The 24,401-nt window shown below is 52.0% G+C and overlaps 2 non-coding genes and 1 pseudogene across 2 annotated transcripts; all 3 read left to right on the forward strand.

Annotated features, from left to right (window-relative positions):
* Window positions 1–683: 683 nt before the first annotated feature.
* LOC143486583 (U2 spliceosomal RNA) lies at window positions 684–863 on the forward strand (annotated as a pseudogene).
* A 12,068-nt stretch (window positions 864–12,931) lies between these two features.
* Window positions 12,932–13,115, forward strand: LOC143486617 (U2 spliceosomal RNA). The gene has a single exon (XR_013123561.1). It is a non-coding gene; the product is annotated as a U2 spliceosomal RNA (small nuclear RNA).
* A 630-nt stretch (window positions 13,116–13,745) lies between these two features.
* LOC143486171 (U5 spliceosomal RNA) lies at window positions 13,746–13,864 on the forward strand. The gene has a single exon (XR_013123168.1). It is a non-coding gene; the product is annotated as a U5 spliceosomal RNA (small nuclear RNA).
* The last annotated feature ends 10,537 nt before the right edge of the window (window positions 13,865–24,401 follow it).

Raw genomic sequence — 24,401 nt, forward strand, 5'->3', positions numbered from 1 at the left:
GGGTCCAGAAACCTGCTGGTGGGGAAGCAAGTCGAGGTGTCTCTGCAGGCAAAGGTTAAAATGGTGGAAGAAGCGATGCAGGAGTACGCCAGACGGGCCAGACGGAGGAGGGCGCTGGGGCCAAAGGTTAGGTAAGGTTGAGGGAGCCACAGACCCTGGCTGCCCACCGACGCACCTCCAAAACAATAGGATGGAGCAGTGGAGCCAAGGTTACAGAGGGCCTCCTCTGGGCGGACCATGGACAGGAGCGCTGGGAGCAGAGGTGTGGCTGGAAGGAGGCGTCCCGTGAGGCGTGGCACAGCGGTGATGGGTGGACACCGGATCAGGCAGACACACCCACATAGGTGGAAAATCTGTTGGGAAAAAAGAACTGTGTTAGTGTTTGAGATTGTAAAATGATATAAGTTACTAAATGATGTCTTGCTAAGGGGGGTAAAAGTAAATGCAAAGGGATCTTGTTTTGAAAACATGGGAATAAAGTGAGATGACATTATGGTTCATTTACCTGTTAAATGTGTTTAATGTTGGTTACAGCCACAAAGTGATGTACTGCTGTGTTTTCTTTATTGAGATGGTGATACATCTGAATGTGATGTAGAAAAACAAGTGATAAAAAATTGTAATGAAGACATGGAAAATGCATACATATACATGATGTAAATATTCTACGTATGTGAGTCAATAAACATTTTACAAAAAAAAAAAAAAAATCTGTTCTTATCAGTTTAATATCTGATACGTCCTCTATATGAGGACTTCATATTAAATGGATTTTTAGAACAGGGAGGCGAAACAGGGGCTTGCCCCGTTCGCCCCACGCATCGACCTGGTATTGCAGTACCTCCAGGAACGGTGCACCTTCCTAAACCAGCCCTGATCGCTTCTCGGCCTTTTGGCTAAGATCAAGGGGCGGAGACAGCGATCAACTCTCTGGACTGGAAGACTGCAGCCTGTTCAGTGGCGGCAGCCATTTTTGTTCCAGAGAGAATATTGCGTGGTGAAATTTGGTGAAAAATAATTGTTTGTTTTTTGTGATTCTTGTATTGTCTAGGAGTGTGTCGGAGTGACAATCGTTGGAAGGTTTGGGAATTGAGGAGTAGGTTTTTATAACCTGAAAGGTAAGTAGCTTTTTACTCTTGTGTTTTAGCCTGTTTCAGAGTAGGATTTTAGTGCAAGTGAACATTTTTAACAGTCAGTTGGTTTTAGCTGCTTTTAGCTGGTGGTGCCTCCATCATGTCGGCCGCTCGGGTCGGTGTGAGGAGGCACCACAGCGTCCGCTTTCGCTTTATAGGCCCTGATGAGTGTTTGGGGGAAATATCTAGGTTGGATTTCTCTAGAAAATTTATACAAAAAGGTTTGGGCTTTAAAGTTGAAGATTTGAATTGTATTTTGGCATTACCGGGGAACAAGGGCTTCGACGTAAGCTTCAGAACGGCAGCAGTGCTACAGACCTTTTGGCAAAAATATGAGGCGCATAAATTACCCATGTATGTAGCGGAAAAATTGACAGAATTCTCACACAAACTAGTGTATGTTAGAATGTTTAATGAAATGGTAACAGGCGAAGATATAAGCACATGGTTAGCTAGATTTTGTATGGTCAAAAGCCCACCAACAAAAGTGGTGGATGAAGATGGGATCTGGACTTGCTCCTGGAAAGTACCGGTTCAGTTAAGGTTAGAACCAAGTGGTTACATGGGGCTACAACACATACCGTCAATGATAATGTTGGGTGAGAACCGGGGATATATTTTCTACAAAGGTATGCCAAAGTTATGCCGTAAATGTGGTGAGTTTGGGCATTTGGCAGAGGCCTGCCATGTTACTATTTGTAGAAAATGTAGAGAAGTAGGCCATGTTTTTGAAAACTGCCCGAATGGGAGGAAATGTAATTTATGTGGGGAGGATGACCATCTTTTTAAAGAATGTCCAAAGTCCTTTGCAAACAGGGTAAAGGCAAGAATGGGGGAAGTACAAACTGAGAATACCAATATGGCCGACGCGCAGCATGGTGAGCAGGTAAGTGAGAAGACTGGAGAAGAAGGGGCGGGGCAAGGAGAAATGGCGGGAAAATGGAAGCGGGTGGTTAGAAGCAATAGGGGAAAAGGGGAAAGGGGGAGGGAGGAAGGCGGAGTACAGGTGGAGATACCGCCCCCTGCACAGCAAGACCCAGTAACCATGGATGAGGAACTAACAAACTTAGGAAGTAGCATGCAGGTGGGAATTTTAGAGGATCTGGTGGGGAATTTGGAAAATATACCGGTGGTAGTAGAGGAGGTATTAAATGTGTATGGTTTTAATGATAAAACCGAGAGATGTGAATTGTGGGAAGATCTGCAGCCTCATTTATTGGGAAAAACCCCTTTAATAGTGGGTGGGGATTTTAATTGTGTTTTATCTCAGAAAGATAGGAGGAATGCAGGGGAAAATTTTAAAGTGGACAAGTCTTCTAAAGTTTTACATGGCTTATTGACTGATTTTAATTTAGGAGACTGTTTCAGAAAAGTGCATCCGAAAGAGGAGGGGTTCACCTGGTTTAGTGGTGATGGCACCCGAGCCTCTCGTATTGATTTTCTTTTTACTAGAGAGTGCCCGCCCAGGGATGCTACATTAACCCCTTTGTTCTTTTCAGACCACTTTATGCTATCCTGCACACTGTCTCTCCCCACTGGTGTGACGGCAGGGGGAGGGCTCTGGAGGTTGAACTGCTCCCTATTGGAGGATGAGGATATTGTGGCAAGATACAGGGAGCAGTACAGCCTCTGGCAGACCCTCCAGGACTTCTACGATTCACGGGCACCTTGGTGGGAAATGGTGAAAAGTAGGACCAAGACGTTTTTTAAGAAGGAAGGAATCTTAAAGAAAAAACGGCAAGGGAGTAAGATGAAGGGGTTACAAAAGAGGCTGCAGAGATATTTTTATTTGGATAATCGGGGTTTTGATTTTAAAGAAGAAATAAAAGAGATCAAAGCCGAAATGGAAGCCCTGGCCAATGTGGTAAGTAGGGGGATAATGGCCAGGAGCCGAGAACGGGAGCTGGAAGAAGGAGAGAAATGCACGAGATATTTTTTTAAGAAAATAATGTGTAAAGGGGAGGGATGTCTGTACTAAAGGAGGGAACTAGGGAAGAGGTGACAGATGGGGGCATTTTAAACATGGTAGGGGATTTTTATGAAGAATTGTATGGGCACAAGGATATACAGGCACAAACAGTAGAGGAGGTCTTGGGGTTTTTAGATAAACAAATAAAAGATTCTGATGTTTTAGTTAAAGATTTCACAGCAGATGAGGTGACTCAAAGTTTTAAACACTTTAAAAAGGGTAAGTCACCAGGAGAGGATGGGCTGCCAGTAGAGTTTTATGAGGTTTTTTGGGACATTTTAGTGTTGGATATTTTACAAGTTTTTAAGGAATTTGAAAACAAATCAAGACTACCAGACAGTTTTAGGGCAGGGACAGTGACGCTTCTACACAAAAAGGGAGACAGGACTGACTTGAAAAACTGGAGACCTATTACACTACTTAACGTTGACTGCAAAATTTTAGCAAACTTTTAGCAAATAGGATGTCGACAGTTTTAAATGACATAATCCACCCGGATCAAGTTTGTGCAGTGCCAGGTCGGAGGATCACGGACAACCTAATACTGATCCGGGATTCCATCTGTTATGTGAGAGACAGAAACATTCGGTTATTGCTGTTAAATTTAGACTTTGAAAAAGCATTTGATCGGGTCTCACACCAGTACTTGTTTCAAGTACTGCAAAAGATGGGGTTCCCAGGGAGGTTCTTAAAGTGGGCGGGATTGCTGTACAAAGATATCACCAGCAAAATTCTAGTAAATGGGCACCTTTCCAAAGCGATAAATGTTCGCTCTGGGGTCCAGCAGGGTTGTCCGTTATCCCCGCTCTTGTTCGTGACGAGCATAGAGCCACTTGCACAAATCTTGAGAAGGGATACATGGATTAGTGGACTGAAGCTACCCGGGGGACAGATAGCGACCTGTAGTCTATACATGGATGACGTAACGGTATTATGTACAGACGTTTTATCAGCACAAAGGACTCTGGACCTAACTGAGTGGTTTGGCCACGCCTCAGGGGCGAGGCTGAACAGACAGAAATCAGAGGCGCAGGTATTCGGACCATGGAGGGGAGAACAGAGGGGCTTGGAGGTAAACTTAAAAGACACTGACATTAAAATTCTAGGCTTAAAATTTGACAAGACAGGACGAGGAAATGGGAATTGGGGGGAGACCTTAGGTAAAGTAAGACAGAGGTTGGGCCTGTGGGGATTGCGAAACCTGACGCTAGAGGGAAAGATTTTAATAATTAAAGCGGTTATTTTTCCATTGTTTTTATTGTTGTGTTCTGTATTTTACCCCCCGAGATCCTTTTTATTAGGCTTGGATCGGGCAATGTTTTACTTCCTGTGGGGGTCCAAGTGGGAGAGGCTGCGGAGAGATGTGGTTAAAAAGAGGTCCGAGAATGGAGGGAAGGGGCTCCCGGACCCCCATTTATTTTTAGGCAGCAAATACACGGCATTGCACTTTAAATATGCAATGGCCCCATCTGGTTCCAGAACAACAGCCATGGTAAGGTTTTGGATGGGGTCTTACTTAAGGAAGTTGGGTGCGCTGAAACAGGATAGCAGAACACCTATTTCTTTTAAAACGCCACAAGAATATGATTTTATTAGGAAGTTTTTAGTTAAGTATGAATTAGAAAAATGTGGTTTAGATAAGTGGACTAATGCGAAGAACATGGTTTCTCTTGTCCAGGACCAGGAAGAGGTGAGCGGCGTGACGGGGCTGACAAGGGAGGAGGCGCGCAGGGTGTGGAGGAACGTGGCTCATCCGGCCCTGCAGAACCGGCACAAAGACCTCTCCTGGATGGTGGCCCATGAGATCCTTCCGGTCCGGGCGGTGATGCACTCCCGGGGTATAAGAGCAACGGCGGTGTGCCCTCGGCCTGGCTGCGGCCAGCCAGAGACCGTGAGGCACTTGCTCTGGGAGTGCAGCGTGGCAAGGGACCTGTGGGCCGCGATCGGCCCCCTGAAATGCCCGAGCCTACCAGCAGGGGAGGTCCACCCACTAGAGTACCGACAAGCGGTGCTCGGGGTGGGCCAGGGCCTAAATCAGTTGCCAGCAAAAGACTTTGTGATGCTCTGGTCCACCCTTAACAGTGTGACGGCCGCCTTGTGGACCTCCCGCAACCTGCTGGTGGGGAAGCACGTTACGGTGCCCCTCCACGCCCTCATGAAGCTGGCAACTGTTACATCGCTGCAGGTGGCACCGGACGCTGATATTCGGAGGAGGGGGCCGAGGCCACACGCAGGGGGGTCCCTGCCACCACCAGCCCGGGCTCCCGCCGACGTTCCCTGAGGGGATGGTTTGCCTGAGAGAGGACAGTGGGCAATGGGAGGGATCTCCGCTGGAGACGCACAGGAGGGGTCCAGCCGGCGGGCCGGTTGGGGTGGGGCCTCCCGCCCACCCTCTTCGGCCCTGTCTCGGCCCTGTCTCTGCCCCACCCCCTGGGCGAGGGCAACAGTTCCTTGTTGTAGGTTTTTAGACAATAAATGTTAAAGTTGGATATATGATGCATTAAAAAAAACCCTTTTAAAATTTTAGTGATTACAACCTTTTAGGGAAATGTATTTGTGGTTTTTAAAAGAAATAATGTTTTGACTGATGTTTTATTGACCTGTCTTACCTTTTACAGTTTTATGGGATGTGAGGTGATCTATGCATTTTAAAAAGCTGTATTTATTATGTACACAGTTTCAATAAAAACATGTCAAATCAAAAAATTGGCGTGCGGTCGAAACTCTGCTTGGATGGAGGAAGAGGCGACAAGGCCGGCCAGAATGGTGCGGCTGAAAAATACGGTCCGGTTGGAGCTGGCAGTTGGGGCGGCGCTGGAGGTGCGGCAACGATTTGGAGTGGATCTACTGGTCGGAAGGATCATGAAGGAGGTGGTACCAACGCCATTGGTGAAGATTTTCTGCCTGCAGGATTTCTCCAAGGCTGGGTTTATGGACCTGACTTTCAACGACCTGGGGGCGTGTACCCAGTTCTACGATGGATGCAGGAAAAAGAGGGACTCACCAGCACTGAGGGACCTGGAGGTGAGAGCTCTGTACATGTGGCAGGATGTGCCTGTCACCGTCCACATGTACAATCCTTTTGTGGAGGGATCGCTTGTACGAATGTTCCTCATGCGATACTGCTCAATGGTGGCTGGAGGAGAAAAGCTGAGGAACAAATTCGGATTATGGACTGGGAAGTGGCGTTTCACGGTGCGGTTCAGGGCGGACGAATCCCAGCCGGGTGGTGTCTCCATGCCACCAGGGTCCTTTTCCATCGGGCCCCACCGAGGATTCTTGCACTTCCCTGGGCAGCCCACGTACTGCCGGAGGTGTGGGGAGGTAGGCCATGAGAAGGCCAACTGCCCTGGTCTGACGTGTAGGTTCTGTGGCTCCAGGGACCACCTGGGAGCGGCCTGCACAGCACCGAAGACGTGTGGGCTCTGTGGAAGCAGTAGCCACCTCTTCAAAGCGTGCCCGGGGCTGGGAAGAGACTGGTCTGATCTGTGGGAGGCCCGAGGGTACTGCGGGCCTGTGAGAGGCGAGGAGCCTGAGGCCTCGGCGGCGGGTGCTCCTCAGGCTGGGGATCCAGGCCAGGCGGCGAAGGCCGGTCCCTCCACTGGGGATCCAGGCCTTTCGGTGGATGCAGGCCCGGCGGCGGAGGGCGGTCCCCCAGCTGGGGAGGCGGGCCCTGCGGTGGGGGAGGTGCCCCAGGGAGAGGGGGCGGGCCCCTCGACGGTTCCCCCTGCTGGGGAAGCCGAGCCGGTGCAGCCGGCCCTGGGAAAAGGTGAGACGGACGCCACAGCCACTGTCACCGAAGAGGTAGGCCAGGGAGAGGAGAGAGAGGGGGACAGGAGGGGAGTGCAGCAAGAGGACACGGAAGGGAGTGAGAGTGACTCTCTCCCGGCACATCAGCCGACGGTGGAAGGGGCGGGGGAGGTGCCCTCTGGGGACCTGAAGGGACTGGAGTTCCTGATGAACTTGAGTTTCCCATCACCGGGTTCCCCTGGGGGGGTGAGGAGGAAGGTGGAAGAGGAGGAGGGCTTTGTTGGGACGGGAAGGGGGAAGAAATGCACGAGGAAGGAGAGGGGGGGCCCAGACGAAGAGGAGGAACTGGGGGTGGGCACTAAAAGTGCCAGGGTGGGGGATCTGCTGCCTCCCCACTGGTCCCCCGTCCTGATTGCCGTTCCAGAGACTCAAATGGACTTGGAGGCCCCGGGGGAAGGCCTGGGGATGTGGGCGGACCTGATGGAGGAGGAGGAGGAGGGGGGAGGGGGTAAGGGTGAGGGCATGGAGGTGGAGGAGGAGGCCGGGGCAGCCTGGGAAGTGAAAACTTCCAGGAGGAAGGGAAGGGGAAAGGGGAGGGGGGAATTGAACTCATAATGGGAGTCTTGCGGGTGTGGACACTAAATACGCAGGGGATGAGGGATGGGGTTAAGAGGACTGCACTCTATTTGTCTTTGAACAGTTTTCAGTTTGATGTGTTCTTTTTTGCAAGAATGTCATTTGAGGGATGATGGGGACAGGGAGGAGTTTTCACGGGGGTGGGGGAGGGGCCCCTCTGTGTGGGGGGTGGGGAATGCAAGGGAAAATGGAGTGGGGGTTTTATTTTCATCTTGGGATTTTGTGGTGGAGGGGAGTATGTGTATTGTACCAGGGAGGGTGATGTATGTGGATGTGGTGTGGGGTCTTTTGAAACTCAGGTTAATAAATGTGTATGCACCATGCAGGAGGGAGGAGAGGGAAGGTTTCTTTAGGGCTTTGGGGCCTTTGTTTTTCACAAACAGGGTGGTGGTTTTGGGGGGGGATTTCAATGTTTCTTTGGACAGGGGGGGTTTGGGCACAGGGGAACTGGCACAACTCCTCAGGGCTTTTTCTTTGGCAGATGCTTTTAAGGAGGCAGGGGATGGGTCAGAGGGGTACACATGGAGTAACGCGGGGGGGTGTACTCTAGGTTGGACTACCTCTTTATTCCTAAGAGGTGGGCCCTGACCACGTGCAGCGTATGGCCGGTGTGGGCCTCTGACCACTGTGCCGTGGGGGTGGGGGTGATGGTGGAGGAGGGGGTGAGGGGGAGGGGACAATGGAGACTGAACACGGGGTTCCTGGGGGATCCTGAGTTTGTGGAGGTGGTGGGGACGGTGTATAGGGGGTGGAGGTGCCTGAGGAAGGGAAAGAGGGAGAGGGAAAGGGTTGGGGGATGGGAGGGGGGTCTGAGGAGGGTATGGGGGGGGAGCAGGGCTGGGGGCGGGTACTGGTCCTGAAGGCCGCGATCAGGTCTTTCTTTCACGGCAAAGCCAGGGGTTTGTTGATGGAGGGGGGCGGTAAATGGGATAGGGAGGGGCGGGAGGACCTGTCAGCCTTTCTGCTCTCTGAGGTGAGGAGGAGGCAGGCGAGGAGGGCGATGGAGGGGCTGCGGGAGGGGGGGAGGTGCATACGGAGGTGGAGGGGATGATGGGGGTGGCCGAGAGGTTCTACGCTGACCTGTTCCAGGAACGGGCCCTGGGGCCGAAGGCCGAGGCTTTTCTGCAAGGGCTGCAGCGCCGACTGGGAGAGCGAGGGAGGGAGGTGTTGGAGGCAGAAATCTCCAGTGGGGAGGTGGAGGCCGCAATGGCGTCGCTGAGGCAGGGGAAGGCGCCGGGAAGTGACGGGCTGCCGGCTGAGTTTTACCGAGCCTTCTGGGGGTTGGTGGGCCCAGACCTGGTTCAGGTATACAGGGAGAGCAGGAGGGTGGGCATACTGCCTAGGTCCATGAGGGAGGGGAGAGTGGTCCTTCTTTATAAGAAGGGCGACAGGATGGACCTGGGAAATTGGAGGCCCATCACCCTGCTCAATGTGGACTACAAGATCCTGTCCAAGGTCCTGGCGGGGAGGTTGAAGGCAGTGGTAGGGGAGGTGGTTCACCCAGATCAGACGTGTGGGGTGCCAGGCAGGTCGAGCGCACTCAGCCTGGCCCTCATCAGGGACAGCGTGGCGTGGGCTGGGCAGAGGGGGTTGCCTTTGGCTCTGTGGAGGGTGGACCAAGAAAAGGCGTTTGATAGGGTGAACCACAGGTTCCTATTTAGGGTCCTGGAGAGGATGGGGTTGGGGAAGGAGGCCAGGGCGTGGGTGGGGCTGTTATACGCAGAGGCCTGCAGCAGGATCGGTGTGAACGGTTTCCTCAGCCGCCCGGTCCTGCAGAAAGGGGGACTGAGGCAAGGGTGCCCACTGTCACCTCTACTGTACGTCCTGTACATAGAGCCTCTGGCCGAGGCGGTCCGGGCTAGGCGGGGTCTGGTGGGGATGCACCTCCCCGGGGGGGGTGGGAGGAGCGCAAAGGTGGTGGCTTACGCCGACGACCTCACACTCCTGCTGACAACGGAGGGGGGTTTTAAGGAGGCTGAGAGGGTGGTGGGGGAGTTCTCTGAGGCAACGGGGGCGAGGGTGAACAGGGAGAAGTTGGCGGTGGGTTTCTTTGGGGCATGGGAGGGTAGGGCCGAGGCTCCGGGGGGACTGAGAGTCGAGAGGGGGGGTCTGGTCATCCTGGGGGTCAGGTTCAGGGGGAGGGGAGATGCCAGGGCGAACTGGGAGGTGGTCACGGCCAAGGTGAGGAGGTGTACCCACCTGTGGGGTAGGAGGCGGCTGACGGTGACGGGGAGGGTGCAGGTGGTACGGCAGTTCTTGCTGCCTATGCTCCTGCACCTAGCCTACGTTTTCCCTCCGCCGGCCTCAGGTGAGAGGGTTTTGGAGGCGGTGGTCTTCCAGTATGTGTGGGGAGGGGGGGTGGAGAGGGTCGCCAGGCGGACCATGTACATGGACGTGGCACAAGGGGGGAGGGGGGGTGCCGAACGTGGCCGTCAAGGTGTCCGCCATCTTCGTCGCTTTCCACGCACAGCTGGTGGAGGGGGCATGCGAGCACGGGGCGACTCACTTCGCCAGGTTCTGGCTGGCGTTCCCATGGAGGAGGATGGTGCCGTGGAGGGGGGGGGGCGCCATGGTCTTTCGAGAGGCCGTGGCACTACCAGAGGGCGGTGGAGATTGCCAAAAGGCACGGGTGGGACAGGGAGGCCCCGGGGGGTCACCGGAGGCTCTACGCCATGTGGAGGGAGGCGGCGAGCCTGGCGCCCTCTGAGGTGATCGACTGGGCGGCCTTGCAGCCGAAGTGGTTGGGTGGGGCCTGCAAGGACCTGCACTGGTTGGGGGCGGCCAGGAGGCTACCAGTGAGAGAGAGGCTGCACAGGCACGGGGTGTGCAGGACCCCGCTGTGCCCAGTGGGGTGTGGGGAGGAGGAGACGGGGGATCACGCCTTTTGGGCCTGCCCGGCCGCACTAAGCATGTGGGCCCGACTCGAGTTATGGATGCGGCACTGGAGAGATGACGTCCGGATCACCAGGGGGCTGGTCATGTTCGGGGAGGGATTGGGGAGGTGGCCCAGGGAGAGGAGGAGAGTGCTCTGGACAGTGGTCTCGGAGGGCAAGCGGGTCCTGTGGGCATGGAGGGGACAGTGCCTCAGGAAACAAGTGCCTCGGGCAGCTCCCAGGCTGCTGACCGTGTGGGTGCAGGCGAGAGTGTGGAGGCATGTGGGGGGGTTCCTGAAACAGCACGGGGCCCGAAGGACCGAGAGGATGTGGGGGGGTTTGCCCAGGGAGGGGGTGGGATGAAACGGGGGGTGGGTGGGTTTATTGGGTTTTTTTTTGGATGTGGTTGTGTTTTTTTTGTGCTTGTGAACTGATTGGATGTGACTCATTGGATGTGGTTGTGTATTTTTGTGCTTGTGAACTGATTGGATGTGACTCATTGGATGTGGTTGTGTATTTTTGTGCTTGTGAACTGATTGGATGTGGGACTTATTGGATTTAGTGTGAGGTGGATTTGTTTGTGTATTGTACTGGTTTATGTTGCTGTTGTTGTGTAATAAACCATTATAAAAAAAAATCATTTTAAATGTTACTATAGCTTTTTATGCCGTTATGCTGTTTTTATGCTGTGATTTTAACGTTGTGTTTTTTTCTCTGTTTTTAACAGGAGGCGGCCTTGTGGGAACAACCTGTGGGAGTGGCTGGTGGCTTGACCGCCGCCCTCCCTGTGAACCCCTTGGCTTGCCTCTCTGTTTTTAGGCCTGGCTCGTCCCGCCGTCTTCGAGGATACCTGGGTGGATCCGGTACATGGATGGAGGGAAGACTGGAGGACCTGCGGAGCTCCCCTGCCCTGGGTGGAGTGAGCGGAGGAGAGGGTTGGCTGGCGGTCCCTGGTGCTGGGGGACCAGCTCTGGGTGCTACGGCTCCGGCTGTAGCCTTGGAGCCAGGGGGGAATCCACCGGCGGAAGCCGGTGGGGACCCTCCTAGGGGACCTGGCCAGGAGGATGGCGGTGGTCCTCTCCATACGGCTAGGTTCCAGTGGGTGCCTCCTGGGGAGGGGATCCCTTTCGTGGAGAGGGTCCCTTTCATACGTGGGGTACTCATGGGGGCTCTGGGGCTGCAGCTGGAGGAGCTGGTTTGCGCCCAGAGGAACGGCCCCAGGGCATTCTTCGACGTCACTCTCTCCTCTGCTGAGACCTATTATCGGGTCTTGGGGCAGGGGAGAGGGCTGGAGCAACATCCGGTGGGCAAGCATTTTAGGGTTGAACCGCTGTGGAGTGGGAACCGAGTGTTGGTAACCACCCACATGTTCAATCCTCATGTGCCGACCGAGCATATCCGCAGGTTTCTCCAGCGGTATGGTAAGGTCCACCCAGGGGAGAAGATGGTTAGGGACGAGCTGGGTGTATGGAACGGGCGCCGCCAGTTTTTATGCACTTTTAATCGTCTTGGTAATGGGGAGACTACTTTTCCACCTGCCTTCTTCTCCTTGGGATCTAATAAAGGATATCTGTTTTTCAGGGGCCAGCCGGTCTTCTGCAGGGGGTGCCGGGAGCATGGACACATGTTGCAGGACTGTGACAGCATTAAGTGCCTGAACTGCCTGGGCCCAGGACATTTTGCCCGGGACTGTAAGGCTCCTAGGCGGTGCAGGAGGTGCCGCGGAGAAGGACATCTGGAGCGCTCCTGCCCCTGGACGATTTCTAGCTACGCCTTGGTGGTGGCAGCGGGCAGGGGCAGCAAGGCCGCGGCGCATCCTGCAGCCGCTCCAGATGGCGAGGGACGAAGGAAGAAGGGGGTGGGCGCTGGGAAACCAGCAAACCATCCCAGACCATCGGAGGCCCCAGGCGGGGGAGGACAACAACAGAAGGAGGGGGAGGTAATGACACTTTCTACTAATGTGGTGTGTGCCCCCCCTCCTCAGGAAGAAGGACCTGGGCAGTCAGGCACAGAGGCTCCCGGCACCAGCAAGAAGCGCGGGAGGACCGGCGAAGCCCCTGCATCGGGACAGCAAGGACCCAAGGAGAGGAGGGTTGTCTCCCCTGGAAGGCTGGCGGTGCCTGAACGGCACTCAGTCCCCTCATCCCCCAGTGGTAGCGCTGCGGACAGTGTGGTCTATGAGGGCCCTATGGAGGAGGACGAGGAGCCCGGGGCGGATCAGCAGCAGGGGGAGGTTACCCCAGTGGATGTTAGTGCTCCCGGACCCCTCCCCCTTGGGGCACCAAGGAAGGTGATGGAGCACAGAGCCAGGTTTCACCGCGATCAGGTGGACACGTTGGAGATCCAGAGGGACTTTGCAGGTGTCCCGCCTGGAGCTGGCTCTGGGTATGATGTTGAAGATGGAGACCTCCGCCCCTATTGGCGGAAAGTGGGGACTATTCACTTTTAAAAATAGCTCATGAGGACTGAGAAGTGGATTTTGTTCTTAATTGTATTACAATTGGGTTGAGATGCTTTGTAATGATGTTATGAATGTGTTTTATTGTATTATGATGAGTGATTGAATAAAGAAAGTTTTGATTCGAAAAAAAAAAAAAAAAATCTGTTCTTATCAATTTAATATCTGATATGTCCTCTATATGAGGACTTCATATTAAATGGATTTTTAGAACAGGGAGGCGAAACAGGGGCTTGCCCCGTTCGCCCCACGCATCGACCTGGTATTGCAGTACCTCCAGGAACGGTGCACCTTCCTAAACGTGTGGAAAAGAAAGAGTTTGTTGCTGGTTGTATGGTATGATCAGCCTGTTTATTTTAATGAATTTGTAATATGTGTGTGTGTGTGTGTGTGTGTGTGTGTGTGTGTGTGTGTGTAAATATATATAAATATGTGTGTGTGTATATATATATATATATATATATATATATATATATATATATATATATATATAAACTTTATTTTTACATTTGTTGGTTGATTTGTCTGTCTGTCTGTCTGTCTGTGTGAATAAATAAAACAAAGCAGCCAAAAGCGCTCACTCCTTAAAAAAAACCAGAATAAGTAAGAATGAAGGGGAGTGAGTGGTCTCTGTCTCTCTCACTGCCTTGTCAGCTGGTCACAAATGCAGTGCGAGCGGAGGCCACTCCCCTTTTGGCGGTTTGCAGTTTTCCCTCCGTTTTTTTTTTTTTTTGAGATTGTTACTGTTTTTTCCCCTTCTCTCTCTCTCTCTCTCTCTCTCTCTCCATTATAGCCTGCCAGCCCTGCCTGCCTGCCTGCCTGATGTTGCCAACAAGCCACAGCCCCGCAGGCTCCTCCCTTGTTACCGCGAACAAACGAGCTAGGCTTTAGGTTGGCGTAGCGGGACGCCTGAGCCTACATGGCTATAGCTCGGGTTTCTCTTCATTCACGCACAAATCTTTCGCCTTTTACTAAAGATTTCCGTGGAGGGGAACGTCAAAGAGTCAAATTGATTTTTTGGAGCGCTCTGCCTCCGGGCAGGGCCGCAACAATCTGTACAATGAGAATGTGTATAAACGTAGGGGTGGGCGTGGCACGAAGGGAAGGGTGAGCGTACGTACGGCTGGAAGGAAGGAAGGGCGCTGTCTCCGCGGAGGGGAGGCCTGTGCCGGCGAGGCCGGCGCCCAGGCCAGCGCCCATTTCAGGTTATCGCTTCTCGGCCTTTTGGCTAAGATCAAGGGGCGGAGACAGCGATCGACCCTTTGGGGTTTGAGGGCCTTCTTTTATAGATTGCTCTAGGAACCCAGAGGGAATATTTTTCTTATATGGTAAAAGTGGAGTGTGCATTAATTTGTGTGAGTTTTTTTTTCTAAATTTGTAGGTTGCTGTGGTTTGGGATAATTCCTGAACTAAGGTAAGTCTTGTTTTTTTGTCTTTGTCCTTTTACTTGTAAAGCCTTTTAAATCTTGGGATTTTATCTTTTTAGGATTTTAGGGGTTTTACAGGTAGATTTTATTTTATTTTTTTTAGAGAGTTAAGCTGTGGGTGCCTCCATCATGTCGGCCACTCGGCCAGGCATGAGGAGGCACCACAGTGTGCGTTTTTACTTCAAATCAGACAGTGAGGAAAAATTGTTGCACATGTCACGCTTGGATTTTTCAAGGAAACTGTTACAGAAGGTTTTGGGTTTTAGGCCAGAAATGTTGAATTGTATTATAGCATTACCACAGAACAAGGGTTTTGACGTGAGTTTTGGGACACCGACAATGTTAAATAGATTCTGGACAAAATATGAGGAAATGCAACAGCATTTTGAGATGTTTATGTTGGAAAGGTTGACGGACTATAATAGAAAGGTTGTAATTGTGAAAATGTTTAATGAGACTGTATGTGGGGAAGATATCTGTGCATGGCTAAGAAGATTTTGTAATGTGGTAGGGCCACCCATGAAAGTGTTAGACGAAGACCGTATATGGAACTGCGCCTGGAGAGTCCCGATAAGGCAGTGGGAGGATGCAAATGGCTACATGGGTCTGAGGCAGCTACCTCAGATGATAGTGTTGGGGGAAAACAGGGGGTATATTCATTACCAGGGAATGCCTAAGACATGCCGTAAGTGTGGTGACATGGGGCATTTGGCAGAGGCTTGCACTGAAAAAATATGCGGGAAATGCAGGGAAAGAGGGCACACATTTCATGAATGTACCAACGTGAGAAAGTGTAATCTCTGTGGAGAGAGTGACCACCTCTTTAGGGATTGTCCTTCGTCCTTTGCTAACAAACTTAAAAAGGCAAGGAGGGAGGAGGAAACTCATGACAAGATGGCCGAAAACAAAATGGCCGAAAAGCAGCATGGCCCAGAGGTAAGTGAGGGGGAAGGAGAAGAAGGGGCGGGGCCAGAGGTTTTGGCGGGAAATGTAGCTCCCCAGCCTCATGAAGTGACCACTCTGGAAGCTAGGGGGAGTTCACACCCCGAGCAGCCAGAGAAGAGTCAGGGGGAGGAAAGGGTGGTGGAACAGAAGGGAGAAGTAGGAGTAGAAATGGAGGAAGCCACTCCATCCTTACTGCAAACAGGGTTTGAGGTAAGTATGCCAGAGCTGGAGAGTGAACTAGACACCTCACTCCCAAGTGCACAAGTGGGAAAAAGACCGGCAGAGTCCCCATTAATGACAGAAGAAAAAAAACAGCGGGCCACAGCGGATGAGGACACTCCTCCTTCAGAGAGGTCTGACCCCTGCTGGCCGGGTAGTTCACCGAATGAGGTATCTTTTTTACACTTACCGCCAAGAGGAAGAGAGTCGACTCCTGACCGACCAGAGGTGGAAGACATTCCCGTCTTGGACTTCTTTCACCCTGGCAGGAGGGAAATGGAAGTAGTTTTAGGGATTGATGTGGACTAGTTTTAATGGGTTTTAATGGATTTTATTGTGTTGAAATGTTCTGGCTCCGTCTGTTTCTAGGTCAGCCCAAGATGTTGCAGTTTTACCTTTTATTAAATATACTCATGTCTCTCACGATCGCCACTATCAACGTGAGGAGCGTGAAGGCACCCATGAGAGCACAGAGTGTTTTATCCACATTGAAGGATATACAGGCAGATGTGTTTTTATTACAGGAATGTGCAATCCCCTATTCCTCCAACTATGGAGAATGGGAGCAGCAGTGGCTCGCAGGCCCCTCACTCTGGAGTGGGTCATACCACAACAAAAGTGATGGAGTGGCTATACTGGTTAAGAACCCCCAGATCTTGGTGAAGGGCAGCACCGTGGTGAGAGATGGGCGGGCCCTTTTAACAGACTTGACGTATATGGGGCGGGGTTTTAGAATTTTAAACGTGTATGGTTTTAATGATAAACATGAGAGATGTGAGTTATGGGAGGAACTGCAGCCCCATTTAGTAGGTACAATGCCATTAATTGTGGGAGGGGATTTTAACAGTGTATTATCAAATAGAGACAGGAAAACGACAGGGGATGGGTTTAAGTTGGACAAATCCTCTGTACAACTGGGTAATATGATCAAAGATTTTGTTAGTGGACTGTTTTAGGAAAGTGCATCCAAGGGAGGAGGGTTTCACCTGGTTTAGTGGTGACAGAGCCCGTGCCTCCCGGATAGATTATATTTTTACACGTAATTGCCCGCCCACGGATGCTACATTAATGGCTATGTTTTTTTCAGATCACGTTATGCTCTCTTGCACTGTGTCTTTTCCCATGGGTGTGACGATAGGGGGAGGGCTCTGGAGGCTGAACTGCTCTCTGTTACAGGATGAGGCGCTGGTGGCAAATTACAGGGAGCAGTACGGCCTCTGGCAGACCCTCCAAGACTGCTTTGAGACGCGCGCACAATGGTGGGAAATGGTTAAAGGACAGACCAAGACTTTTTTTAAAAGGGAAGGCAAGAGAAAAAAGGTAAGAGAGAGGAGACACAGGATGGGGCTGCAGAAGCGTTTGCAGAGGTATTTTAATCTTTTAAATTTGGGCTATGATTTCAAGGAAGAATTAACAGAAGTGAAGGAACAGATGTCGGTTTTAATGCAAGAACAAAGCAAGGGTTTTATCGCACGGTGCAAGGAGCAGGAGTTGGATGAGGGTGAAAAGTGCACCAGATACTTTTTTAAGAAAATAATGGGGAGGTCGGCTGGAATAACAGTTTTAAAGGATGGGGAGAGGGAAAGGACTACAAACAATGAGATAATGGGGATGGTGGAAGATTTCTATGATGGACTATATGCAGAGAAAGAAGTTGATAGAGGAGTTATGAATGAAGTCTTGGGTTTTATAAACCAGAAAGTCAAAAGACCAGATGCGCTGATTCAAGATTTTACAGTTTTAGAGCTAACAAAATGTCTTAAAGGTTTTAAACAGGGGAAAGCCCCAGGGGAGGATGGGCTCCCAGTAGAATTTTATAAGACCTTTTGGGATATTTTAGTAAACGACCTTTTGACAGTTTTTAATGAATTTGAAAACCAGGACAGACTGCCAGACAGTAGTAGAGTAGGGATAGTTTCTCTCTTATACAAAAAAGGCGACAGGACAGACTTAAGAAACTGGAGACCTATCACTCTTTTAAATTTTGATGTTAAACTTTTTAGTAGGCTTTTAGCACAACGCATGGCGACAGTTTTAGAGGACGTGATCCACCCAGATCAAACTTGTGCAGTTCCAGGGAGGAGGATCACGGACAGCCTAGTACTGATCCGGGACGCCATCTGTTACGCGAGAGACAGGAACATTCGGTTATTGGTATTAAATTTAGACTTTGAAAAAGCATTCGACCGAGTCTCGCACCAATACTTGTTTCAAGTATTGCAGAAAATGGGTTTTCCAGGGAGGTTCTTAGGTTGGGTAGGGTTGCTCTATAAAGACATCGTGAGCAAAATTAGAGTAAATGGGCACCTCTCCAAAGAGCTTAGTATATGCTCTGGTGTACGGCAGGGGTGTCCGTTATCCCCCCTCTTGTTCGCAGCCTGCATCGAACCACTGGCACAAGTCTTGAGAAGGGACACTTGGATCAGAGGACTGGACCTGCCAGGTGGACTGACAGCGACCTGTACTCTCTACATGGACGACGTGACACTCTTATGTAAGGATTTTATATCGGCCCAAAGGGCTTTGGACCTCGCAGAGTGGTACGGAAAGGCTTCCGGCGCAAAGTTGAACCGAGGCAAATCAGAGGCCCAGCTCTTTGGGCCATGGACAGAGACACGTGCAGAGTTGGATGTAAATTTTAAAAGAAACAACATTAGGATTTTAGGGGTAAAATTTGACAAACAGGGTGGCGGACAAGGGAATTGGACTGACATGTTAGGGAAAGTTAGCCAAAGAGTGGGACTGTGGGGACTCAGACGGTTGACTCTAGAAGGAAAGATTTTAGTGATTAAAGTTGCTGTTTTACCTCTGCTTTTACTGCTTTGCTCTGTTTTTGGTCCACCAAGGTATTTCATCCTGGGCCTGGAACGGATCCTGTTCTACTTCCTGTGGGGTTCAAAGTGGGAACGACTTAAGAGGGAGCATGTGAAAAAAAGACCAGAAAATGGAGGAAAAGGACTACCAGACCCCTTCTTGTTTTTAGCAAGCAAGCATGCAGCCCTACATATCAAACATGCCATTGCTGCGACACCCAACAACAAAACGGCCGCCATGTCACGTTATTGGATGGGGGGTTATTTAAGGCGTTTGGGAGTTTTAAAACTGGATCTAAAGACACCAATTGCCTTTAAAATGACAAAGGAATATGTTTTAGTTCAGAAGTTTTTAATGAAATATGGTTTAGAGAAACAAGATGTAGAAGTTTTAACGAATGCCAAAAAATTGGTTTTATGTGTGCAGGACCAGGAGGAGATGTGCCCAGTAAAGGGACTGTCGAGGAAGGAGGCAGCCCAGGTCTGGAAGAATGCAGCCCACCCCGCCCTTCGGAACACAGACAAGGATAGAATTTGGCTGGCGGCTCATGAGATCCTTCCAGTCAGGGCGGTGATGCACTCCCGGGGCATGGGGCGGACGGCCAAGTGCCCACGTCTCGGGTGCGGTGAGTCCGAGACGGTGAGGCATGTGCTCTGGGAGTGCAGCGTGGCAAGGGACCTGTGGGCCATGATCGGCCCCCTGCAATGCCCGAGCCTGCCAGCAGGGGAGGTCCTCCCGCGTGAGTACCGGGTAGCGGTGCTCGGGGTGAGCCAGGGCCTGGAGAAGTTGCCCAAGTTGGATTTTGAGATGCTCTGGCTCACTCTCAATCGCGTTACCGCCGCTCTGTGGACCTCCCGCAACCTGTTGGTGGGGAAGCGGATGACGGTGCCCCTGCACGCACTACATGGCATGGCAACGGCAACTTCCAACATCGCTGCAGGTGGCGCCGGATCACGCCATTTGGAGGAGGGGGCCGAGGTCACACGCAGGGGGGTCCCTGCCACCACCAGCCCGGGCCCCCGCCGACGTACTCTGAGGAACTGGTGAGTGTTCTGAGAGAGTACAGCGGGCAGAGGGAAGGACCTCCGCTGGCCGCAGGGCGGAGGGCGGTGGCTGGGTGCCTCTTCCTCACACGCTCCTCCTGGGAACCCACAGCAAATTTAGTATAAATTTGGTTGTAATAAGTATTCCACTTTTAGACCTGTTTTGTCTTATTCATCTAGGTGTTTTATGATCTTTGCGACACTGCCTTATTGTGCCTATTTATTTGTTTTATATTTAATTATTTATTACCCCTGTCCTCTGTTTTTAATTGGGATTATGTCTTTTAATATGTCTGGTTTTACCTTTTACCTTTTCTATGTGAAACAGTTTTTTTATCTGAAATGATCCCTTTGAACAGTTGGCATGCCCCGCCCCCTTTTGGTGAATCACAACTCCCAGGACTGATAAAGGACAATGATCCCTCAAAGACTAGTCAAGAAATACAACGAATGATCCCTCAAAGTATAGCATTTGGGTGAAACTTTGGGTCTGTCGTCCTTGAAAAACTTATGGACAATCTTGAGGAATGAACAGGATAAGGCTAGTGACAGAAAAACAGAAATGCATGCATTGTGAACACTTTTATTCGTGTTGTATGTGCATAAATTTCTTGTTGTGAAAAATAAAAACATTGTAAACCAAAAAAAAATCTGTTCTTATCAGTTATTGCATTTTGTGGTGATATTACATGTTGTATTTTATGTGATTTTAACTTGTTGTCTTTTTTTGTCTTTTAACAGGAGGCGGCCTAGTGGGGACAAATTGTGGGAGTGGCTGGTGGCATGACCGCCGCCCTCCCTGTGAAACCCTAGGTTTGCCTCTCTTTTTTTAGGTCTGGCCACTGTGGACGGGCTGTGCTTGGGCTCCTCATTTTAGGAAAGGTGTTCACAGGGTGAACTGAGGTGCAGTGCTTGGTGGCTTGTCCGCCAGCACCGCATGGGATCCCTGTGACGCCTTTTTTAGTTTTTCCTTTTTTGTTGTGGTTTTAAAATTTTAGTTGATTAGGTATATTAGGGCTCGTCTCCGGATCTCCTCTGGGCGGACCAGGGACTGTGGACGGATCGGCTAGGAGGAGAACTGCCCGGTACCAGGCCCTCCCGGGAATGGCAGACCAGGCAGCTACGGCAGCCCCTACCTATTCGGCTGTGGCCTCCCGGGGCACGGCGCAGGCAGGAGAAGGACGGGCCGAGGCCTCAGCGGGCGGGGGGCCTCCTCCAGTGGGACCGAGCTGGGTGGGGGGCGGAGGCCTCCGCAACACGGTTCGGTTCCGCTGGGGGAGCCTGGGTGGGGGGACCGGTTTTCCTGAACGGGTCCCCTTCATTCAGGAAGTGCTCTTTGAACAGCTGGGGTTGAGTGCCAGAGACCTGATCTGTGCCCAGCGCAATGGTGCGGCTAAGACGTTCGAGGTTACGTTTTCCTCTGAACAGGTCTATGCAAGGGTCCTGGACCAGGCAGTTAAGTTGCAGGACCATCCGCTGGGGAAGCACTTTAGGGTAGAAGGACAGTGGAATATGTACCAGCGGATGGTCACCGTTCACGTTTTTAATCCGTATGTGCCGGGAGTGCCGGCAACATGGACATAAGGCTGAGGAGTGCGAGTCCGTAAGGTGCAGGAACTGTTTGGGGACTGGCCATTGGGCCAAGGACTGCACTGGCCCCCGCCGGTGCCGGTCCTGCAAGGGCGAAGGACATGTGGCCCGCTCTTGCCCCCAGAGGACATCAACACCTGTTGCAGCGGCTGAGAGCCAGGAGGGGGGTAGAGCGGGGCCAGCAGGCCCAGGAGGAACAACAGGGCACCGGCGGGGCCTTGCAAGGGCACGTGGGGGCCCTGCGGGACGATCTAGGCCCTGACCTGGAGGTGGAGCAACTGACGGTGAGGGCCTGCTCAACGATGATGGAAGCAGGGTCCCCAGGGCTGAACTCGGCTCCTCAGCGAGAGAGACCGGCCTCCCAGGCTGTAGGTTCCGGCAAACGGAAGAGGAAGCCAGGACCAGCCGGAACCGAGAAGAAAAAGGCGGGCTCCCCCTGTGCGGTGCCCAGGAAAGACCCCCCCTCCCCTTGTCCGCCAGGGAGGTATTGGTGCCTAAACTGGAGGAACAGAGCGTACTGGTGGGGGCCCAGGAGGTGACTCCTCCCCCAGACCAGGAGTACGGTGGTATCCCGAAATCTCCCAATCGGGTGGTGTATTTGGGGAGGGGTGAAAGTTGTTAGGGTTGTTTTATGGTGTTATTGTATTTATTTGGGTTTTAATCCTCTCTTCTTAACATGGCAGATTTTACCATTTCAACTATCAATGTCAGAGGGCTCCAGAACATGGTGAAACGGACGGCTGTGCTCCAGGATCTGGCCTCCACACCCTCGGCAGTTTATTGCCTGCAGGAGGTTCACCTGCGGGACCAGCGGGATGAGGCTCTTTTCTCTAATGGTTGGTTTAAAGGTAAAGCCTTTTGGAGCGTGGGTGGTGTCCACTCCACGGGCGTGGGGATCCTGTTGGGAGACCGCGCCTTCGATAAGGTAAGGCCCTTTACAGTGGTACAGGGGAGGGCCTTGGGGGTGGATGCCACCTGGCGCGGACGCGACATAAGAATTCTGTGCGTCTACGCTCCGGCGGAGCTCTCATCTCGTATTCCTTTTATTGAGGAATTGGTCCCATTTTGCATCACAAATAGATTGCTCTTTATAGCAGGTGATTTTAATATTAGTTTGGAGGGGTGTGTTGACGCCAGCCTGAAGCACTTTAAAAAGCTGATAGGTGATTCTGGCCTTACTGACAGTTTTAAGGTGTGCAACCCTGGGATGCCGGGCTACACCTGGCGGAATAGTAGGGGGGCATGTAGCCGCCTGGATTATATTCTGGCGTCTTCCTCTGTTGTATTCAAGGGAGTTTCCCCTACTCCACGTTGGTACTCTGACCACATGATGGTAGAGGCCACAGCTTCCATAGATGCTCCCCGTTTGGGTAGAGGATATTGGAAGCTGAACGTGGAAATATTAGAAGAGAGCGAGTTTCAAACTCTCTTTAGAGACCACTTTGCTGCCTGGCGAGGTGGCAAGGGGGGTTTCGCTTCTCCAGCCGCATGGTGGGAGCACATTAAAGAGTTGTCCCGTGCTCTGGCAATCCACTATTGCGGGAGGCGCAGTGCTGCGAAGCGTAAGCGCATTCTGGATTTGGAGAAGCAACTTGCAAAGGAACACGCTAATTTTAATGTCAGAGGAAGACTTGACCACGCAAGGGTGCGCGACCTTGGAGCTGAGCTCAGGATCCTGCACGAGCGGTCAGCGGCAGCCCTTCTCTTTAATGCCAGGTTAAGGTACGAGGAGAACGAAACGTGCTCCGCCTCCTTTTTTAGAAGGGTCCGGCAGGCCAGGGAAGAGAGATGTTTTACATCTCTCAAAGAATCGGAAGGCCAAGCCTGCACGGACCAGGCCCGGATGACTAGGGTTGCTTTTGAATTTTATTTTAAGTTGTTTAGTAAACGCGACACGAATCCTGTTGTTGGGGAGCAGTTCTTGGGCCACTTGAAAGTGTGCCTTCCGAGCGCGTCCCGGGACAGCTTAGAGACCCCCTTCAGCTTGGCTGAATTAACCGAAGTACTTGGCAAGATGAACCGGCGTAAGGTTCCGGGCCTGGACGGACTTCCGGTGGAATTTTATTCCACCTTTTGGGATGTCCTAGGCCCGGAACTGGTGGAGGTAGCCGAGGAAGTGCACCGGCAGGGCCTATTACCTCAAAGTATGCGGGAAGGGGCTCTGTCATTATTGTATAAGAAGGGCGATCCTACGGATCTCGCCAACTGGAGACCCCTGACCATGTTGTGCGTTGATTTAAAAATCTTCGCCAAGGCCCTAACAGAGCGTCTGAAAAAGACCATGTCACTCTTGGTTCACAGTGACCAGACTTGTGGGGTACCTGGGAGGTCGGCAACCTGGAACCTTCACCTAATCAGGGACGCTGTCTCCTGGGTTGGGGATAGAAATATCCCCCTGGCACTGGTGAGTTTAGACCAAGAGAAGGCGTTTGACCGAGTGGACCACTGTTTCCTAGAGAGGGTGTTGACGAAACTAGGGTTTGGGCCCAATTTTCTGAGATGGTTTAAAACGTTGTACACTGAGGTGGGCAGTCGGGTGTCCATCAATGGCCACCTCAGTGATTTGGTTCCACAGGTGAGTGGAGTTAGGCAGGGGTGTCCTCTTTCGCCCCTACTCTACGCGCTCTATATAGAGCCACTTGCGGCAGCCATCAGGGCCCACCCGGGAATAGATGGTCTCCCCCTCCCCGGGAGCAGTGGTGAGGTAGTTAAGCTGGCCCAGTATGCAGATGACACAACGTTGTTTGTATGCTCGGACCAGTCGCTCAGGCACGCCTTAGACATGGTACAGGCGTTCGGGAATGCTTCCGGTGCGGCATTGAACCTCGGCAAGTCGGTGGTCAAGTACTTTGGCAGCTGGAGTGTCAGGAGGGACGTCGTGGGCGGTATTGCGCTCAGTGATGGCCCCCTGAAGGTATTGGGGGTCCACTTCACGTCTGAAGGGGCTGCCCGGGTTAACTGGGAAGAAAGACTGGCCCTGGCCAGGCGTAAGATGGGGCTGTGGAAGGCCAGGTCTCTTTCCTTCCTAGGTAAGGTGTTGGCATTAAAAGTGGATGTCCTTCCCTCTCTACTCTACTTAGCTCATGTGTACCCCATGCCTCCTCGTATGAGGAGGAGCTTGACAAAGGACGTTTTCAATCTCGTCTGGGGGGGCAAGTATGAGTATGTGAGGAGGGAAGTTATGTACCTAGGTAAGGATAAGGGAGGGCGGGATGTGCCTGACATCCTTCTCAAGCTTGATTGCCTGTTCTTTGCACAGCTCTGTGCGCGTCTGGTTGCTCCCGTAGAGCACCCGCACCAGCACTTTGTACGGTTATGGTTGTCCTGGCCAATGCGACGTTTGGTTCATTCGTGGTCCAATGCCGGCCCCAAGGCCGAGACCAGACCGGATTATTATGAGCATCTTGTTAGATGGAGCAAGAGGCTCCCGGCTGGTCTGCGGTCTGAGGACTTCTCCAGGCATAGGGCTTTGTATAAGGCCGTGCTTGATGGGAGAGGAACTCGCGCTGTTGTGGGTCTGGAGGAGGACACTTGGTCCAGGGTA

The sequence above is a fragment of the Brachyhypopomus gauderio genome, unplaced genomic scaffold, assembly GCF_052324685.1.
Source record: "Brachyhypopomus gauderio isolate BG-103 unplaced genomic scaffold, BGAUD_0.2 sc44, whole genome shotgun sequence".
In the NCBI taxonomy this organism is placed as follows: Eukaryota; Metazoa; Chordata; class Actinopteri; order Gymnotiformes; family Hypopomidae; genus Brachyhypopomus; species Brachyhypopomus gauderio.